This window comes from Pyrus communis, chromosome 8, assembly GCF_963583255.1.
Source record: "Pyrus communis chromosome 8, drPyrComm1.1, whole genome shotgun sequence".
In the NCBI taxonomy this organism is placed as follows: domain Eukaryota; kingdom Viridiplantae; phylum Streptophyta; class Magnoliopsida; order Rosales; family Rosaceae; genus Pyrus; species Pyrus communis.
The window spans coordinates 14,446,550-14,453,787 of NC_084810.1; positions in this window are offsets into that span (position 1 = coordinate 14,446,550).

Consider the following 7,238-nt stretch of genomic DNA (forward strand, 5'->3'; position numbering starts at 1 on the left):
TTAGACTATATATTATACTATTAGAGTTGTAATCCTATTGGGGTAAAAAATTTACCTTCCTTACTACTATAAATAAAGACACAATGGGGTGAGATAACACACACCTCACAATTACACATCTCTCTCTTTCTCTCTGATGTTGCCACACCCCTCTCTTTGTCCATTATATGATTTAGTAAATAAGGCCTACAATACGTTATCAGCACGCTTTCGACGGTGTGCTAAGGAGAGTTTGATCTTCAACCAGGAGAGCATTACATTTTAATCATTCTTTTATGATTAATTTATTATTTTATTGAATTAATCTACATGCTAGTGATTCAATTTAATTTTTCTTTGTTGAACGTGATACAATGCATTAGAGATGCAATTTTGGCTTTTCGAGAAGGATCTTCTACAAATTCAAAGGCTTAGTTGTCTTCGGCCAGGGCCAATCAGGTTCTTTTAAAATAAATTAAGATCTTTGAAACGACCATGAAGCATGAAAACATTCCCCATGATGCATGAACCCCCTACATTTATATTTTCATTCTGATCTATATATTGTATATGTTCATATATTTGGCAATATATATGTGTGTGTGTGTGTGTAAAAATGAGGATTAGATGTGGGGCCCACTCTACATCGAATTTCAATGATTCGAACCATCTATTTTGTTAGTCTTGATTCATAGACCATCCTTGCAAAAATTCAATCTATTTTGTTAGTCTCGATTTATAGATCATCCTTGCAAAAATTCAATTAAATCCAGAACCATTTGCCTATTTAATTATCAAGATCAAATTTCATTGTTTGTTATAGAACAAAGTATTTGTTCATTTATTTGAACCCAATTAGATGTCTTAAATATTTTCGATTTGGCTAATATTTTGCAAGGATGATCTATGAGGTACAACTTGAAAAATAGATGGTTTTGATCGTTAAAAGCTTACTACACACACACACATTCATGCATTATGTAATTATAACTAGCTATTTGGAATTTGTGAGTCAAAGAATCGAAAGAAAATAGAAGCACTATTGGGTTTTCCAAACCCTAGAGTTTGAAAAAAAAAGAGAAAGAAAATTATTTTTAGGGAAAATTGCAATTGAGCCTCGGCTCCCAGCTGTGCCAAGCCTGCAGCTTGAGCCAGTGACATGGCGACTTCAATCCAGCATCAGCAACCTCTGTTTGGGTTTGCTGTTCTTGTATTACACTAGGCCTCATTGCCTGAATCTTTCGTGCTGGGCTTCACGCCCATGTCTCATAAGAAGTCAGCGCGTCGCTTGGTTTTGCGCGCAAAACAAAGCTAGCATATGCTGGGCTTATCCCGAGCCTCAGCCCACCAACAAGTAATCTCCGATCTTCTAGGCTCTGCTCCCACGTTTTGGCCCGCCTCCAGTAGCCTTCTAAGTTGCTGGGCCCGTCTCTTCCCCTTGGTCTACTTTATGCTGCAATTGCAGCTTGCCGACTTACATGGGCTGCCTCGTGTAGCCTGGCCCGAGCCTAAGTCTGCAGCTTTTACTGCAGGGCCTTATTTTGGACAACATCGAACAATCCTTTGGTTGTCTTTTTTCAACCTGCACCTATATTATTTTGGTGCCCGATTTCACAGCCTTAACTAATTTTTAGGGGTTTTCTATTGCATGGCCTGCAACCATCTAACCCAAAATATGGTCTGAAATTTTATATTTCTTTGCTTTTATGATCGATCCCGTATGGTTCGACCTATTGAATTAATTAAAAGTGACCAGTAGTCAATTAATCTGACATTACATTCAAAATTATTGGCATGAAGTCCACTTTTGGAATGTAACAATTTAATATTTTATTCTTTTCTTTGAACTGTTGACTCCTTTTCATAGTCCTGAAGCACTCACACTTGAGTTCCTGAAGCAACCCAAATCCACTATGCTTAGTTGTATATTGTACTATGTGTTCTTTCATGTACCTCATTTTATGAACCGGAAGATTCATAACGAAACTCGAACCTGTAGTTTCGAATTTAGTGCCTTTGAAACCCGAAGTTTTCATAAAACAATACACCCATGTATACCTGAACTTTTTTCGTGTAAACCATGTCTTAGAACCTGAATGTTCTAACTTTGATGCTTATAGACATCTTATTTCCATAGCACCAATCACAATCTTGTTCCCTCAATTCAGTGGATTGTCGAATCGTAACAAGTTTGATTTCACTGATTTGGACATTTCTTGACAGAAACCACTTTATGTGGGTACAAGACGTGAATCTCCACTTGACTCTCAAGAAGCTGAGATACCATTGAAGCCAACAATGGCATGGAAAAGTTGAATAAGCCTATGCCATGATCTTTATACGAAGACTTATGCCCAATGCATAACAAACGGAAATACCTCCTGAACGATGATTCCATGGCTTTTTGGCTTGCTTCTACGGACTGTGTAATCATGAAAGATATTGCTTGAAGAACACCATGATTACGTCCATGAATGAGTACGATTCTGAAGTTTATAAATCTGATCGAATTTTGACTGGAGAATACTTTTCTCGTCATTCCTTGATTCTAACTCGCTCCTGAAGCAGCAATATAGAGAGCAGAAGTTTACCAAATTATTGGATTTGATTACTACCATAAATGTGAGAAAAAGGTAAAGACCTAGCTTCGATTGGAGTCTATCGAACGATATTACTCTGCTTCGGCAAGGGCCTACCGAACAGACCCCTCCAGCTTCGGTTGGAGCCTACCAAACCTAAGTTTGGGTTTGTCTATCACAATCCAATTTCGAGTTTGTCTTTACAACATATGGTAGAATCAAGGCCAACCAAGGTGTGGCATCATGCTTGAAGCGTGATCCTTGGCACCTAAGACCCAAAACTTCAAGAATATGGGATATTTTTCGTCAACTCTGCATAATCTACTTCTGTCTCGATGGAATAGATTAGTAGTTATGCACTTGTTTGTGCCCCTACTAATGTCTTTGAGGAGTATCATTCCTGTAGTCAAGATGTGAGACTAATTTTGCTCCACCGAACATCGTTGGAAAAGCATAATTTTGACATGAATGACCTTGTTAGCCGAATCCCCTGTATCACTTTGGTTTACTTGGTGAACATTCTTTTATGTTCTTGGATTCATGTTTGATGTTTGTTTTTCATTATGGATAATCTTATCGATATTGTCCTCGAATTTGAGTTAATTGAATCATGTTTCTAATACATGCGACTGAATTCAATTAAACATGTGATTAGGTACGAATGTGCGAAATTAGTTGTTTGGATGAATGCGATATTGTGCACACTAACTTTATACCTAAATCACATATTTAGCAACGACTTCATGTCTATCCAACCTGATTAAGAGCATTGGCATGCTCCTCGTTGTATGGATGGTACTAAATTACCATTTAAGAGACCTTTATTCTCCCCGTTCTGGAAGAACATCGTTGAGTCCTACGGATATTCGAGAGAACAATAATCATGAATGAAGCCATTGATGAAAAATAGAGTAGAATAACTTTGCACCACCTTCAAAAATGAGCCTGAAGCTTTGCTTTGGGGCTAATAGGTTGTCTCCCAATTGGGAACACACCATATATGGCCAGCCTAGAGCTAGGTGATTCGAGCAACTTACTTTCTTTGGCACAACCTTTTGGGACACTTAGATCGAACAACGATGCCACAACGCATTTCCTTAACCGAAGTAAGGATCATGTGCTTGCAAGCACACTTTGCCAAGCTTGCTCATTTGGGAAATTTGATTTCTATATCATCCCTCACAAAGATATGACATAACGCTCTTTTCACAGTGGATTCAAGGGAATATATGTGGACTAATCCAACCAAAATACGGACCATATAAATACCTTATGGTTTTGGTTGATGAATCAACAAACTTGTCACATGTTTTTCCACACACATTGTTGCTAAACTTCTTGGCCGATTTAAGGGTTCACCACCTTAATTATCCCATAAAGTTTGGAAAACTAGATAATGCCAGAGAGTTTATATCAAAGGTTTTCGATAAGTATTGCATTTCTTTTAGGTTTATAATTGGACATCGAATTCCTATCTTCACTGCAAAATAGCCTCGCAAAGTGATCATAAAGTGAAACTTAAATGATCGTCCGGACCTTGGTGAACGCACCGAGCTTTCAGTTTCAGTCTAGGGCAATACAATATTGTACGCAGCTATGTTGGTCTGCCTTTAGGCCCATTGCCACTCAACCATTTTTGACGTTACAGTTGGTTACTGAGTACGAACCTGCCGCTTTGTATTTACGCATTTGGGTGTGCATTCCATGTACCATGTTGTGCGGCCGCAACATATGAATATGGGTACTCAAAGAAGGATGTGAATCTTTGTCGATTACGATTATCTTTCACACTAGCTCTCTTAGAGCCTTTGCAAGCGATCTTTTTACCGCTAATTTACGGACTATCACTTCAATGAGACATTCTTCCCGTCATTAGGGGAGATAAAAACATCAACGTTCATGTAGAACGATGCGAATTTGTGTGGACATTGCCCATTATGTCTCATCTCGATCCTTATACTGCACAAATATGATAAACAAGTGCAATGTATTCTAGCTTTCAGAATGTTGCTTTCAAAAGCATTTCTCTGATCTAGCTGAAGTGAAGAGACCATTTATCAGTTGTAAACATGCCTGCAAGGATAGACGTACTTCACGGACGTCGAGTTAACATCCTCGAAGAGTCTGCCATCCCTATGGAATGGTTCGGTACACCGGTGGATAGCCAATCAATCTATCTCGGCCTGAAGCATGACATATCACTTGGTTCATAGGATTCACTTCCCTAGAAGAGGAAGGTCACGACACAAAATGAATCTATACTCGATCGCTGTCTTAGATCATTTCCACCTTACGAGATTAATTTAGATTACTTTTGAGACTTGAAGTTCTTGGTCCAGTATACTAGTTTGGATAAGATCATCTATGATGTTTTCACTTATATGGTAGTTATCGACATAAATGAAAAACGACGATATCAAACTATGTTCCGTTGATTAGTGACAACGTAGAACTGATTGGACAACCAAAATCACAATCTAAGTTTAATTCCTTACGAAAAGGTGTTAAGACCTATCGTTCATACACTACTCAAGGTAACCCTGTTATGTTACAAGTGGGAAAGGAAGCGTAATAAGATAAATGAAATAGTGTGATATAATGCAGGCCTTACGGCACAAGGTTTCTCTCAATCATTCTGTGATTGACTAGAACAATATGAATGTGGTTAGTGTTTCTCCATGGGGATATAGATATGGAGATTTACATGTAAGTTCCCAAAGAATTACATATACTGGTTCAAATAGTTCCAAACCATGGAACACCCTCTCAACTCGTTTGAGGCGTTCACTTTACGGATTGAAACAATTCAACGGATGTGGTATGCCCATCCGTCTAAGTAATTATTTGATCAGTTAGGGATATAAACTATGCTCTTGCGTGTTAAACTATGAAGTCTTATTCCAAATTGCTAGAGTTGCAGTTTATGTCATTGACATGAATCTTACTAAGACCGTGGATGAGCTTGAGAAACCTACCTCGCACCTGAAGATGGAATTTAAGATGATGGATCTTGAGAAAATTCGTTTATGCCTTGACCTGAAGTTCAAGCATTGTTCTAATGGTACTTTGGTCTACCAGTCGAACTACACCCGGAAAGTGTTACATTTGAGTATAACTATGATCTTCCTACGGTACATGCAAATGAGACCCTTGAAGAGGTTATGGAATTCGAAGTTCCACATCCGAGTTCAACTTTACGATTTGTTGTACTTAGCTCATTACGTTAGATATGACATCTCCTTCACTGTTAATCTATTGGTAAAGATGCAACACCCCGCCTACACGCAGCCACTGAATTGGTATTAAAGACGTATTTGTGTTACCCTGAAAGTACTACAGATCTAGGCTTATCCCAACACATCCCGAGCTGACCAACCTCCTTGATCCTCGGAGATGCTTGCCTTGTTATTATGCTGATGCTGGTTACTTATCAAATTTGTACAGGGCACGTCCCCAAATGGTTATGTCTTTATTATTAGGGATATCATAATATATTGGAGGTCCATGATATGACCTTAGTTGTGAAATCTTCGAATCATTCCAAGACTCACCGTACTTTACTACGCTACACGTGAGACATGGTTAAGAATTCTTGTTCAGCATATTCAAAGTACTTGTTGTTTTCATCAATCGTTGAGTCCCAAAGATGATCCATGAAGACTATGCCGCATGTATCAACCTGATCAAGACATGATACATCAACAAAATCATCGCTAAGACATATTGCGTCTACATCACATTAGCAAAGCATCAAGAGACTGAAGTTAGGCAAGCCGATCCTAGACAAACCTTATCGACCTTTACACAACGTCACTGTCGAAATTAACCTTTCAGAAGCTTGTTTGAGGAATTGGTATGCCTAATGATTCGCAGTTCTCATTTGGAAATTCCGTCAAACTCAGGGGGAATATCTAGAAGCATATTCACTTGATCTTAATATACTCTTTTTTTCCTACGATTAGGAGCATTTTCCTTGATGAGGCACCCATCTTGGGCTGGTCATACCTTTGCGAGCTCTTCTACTTGCGTTTAGAAGACGTATAGTTTTGACTTAATGCAACTTCTCACTTTTCTCCTTAGTCTATGGGTTTTTCTCTCACCTTAGGTTTTACCATAGCGAGATTTTGTAAGTTTTACCTTTTATGCATTCTTCCGTTGTTTTGACACTCGCATTTGCTCATTGCGTTGATGACTTCATCAATTGTACTTACTTCATCGCTAAAGATCAGATGCGCTATTTGTTTGAGTATTTACACCCTAAAGGGGGAGTGTTGTAGTCCTATTAGATTATGAATGTGATCGTGTAAATCCTATCATATCTGGGATATGCTTATGGGATTCTACCATATCTCTTACACTAGATATTATCCTATTAGGGTAAGAAATTTACCTTCCCTACTACTATAGATAAAGGCACAATGGGGTGAGATAACACACACCTCACAATTACACATCTCTCTTTCTCTCTAGTGTTGTTGTACCCCATTCTCTCTTTGTCCTTTATATGATTCAGTAAATTAGGCCTACAACAATTTCGTAATTTTTTTTAATGATTCGAAGAGTTTATTTTTCAATTCGTTATTCATATATTATTTCAGCAAAAATTAGACAAATTCAAAACTATTAAAACATTCAATTGCAGTGAATAAAATAAATGAAGTTTCATAAAAAAAAAAAAAA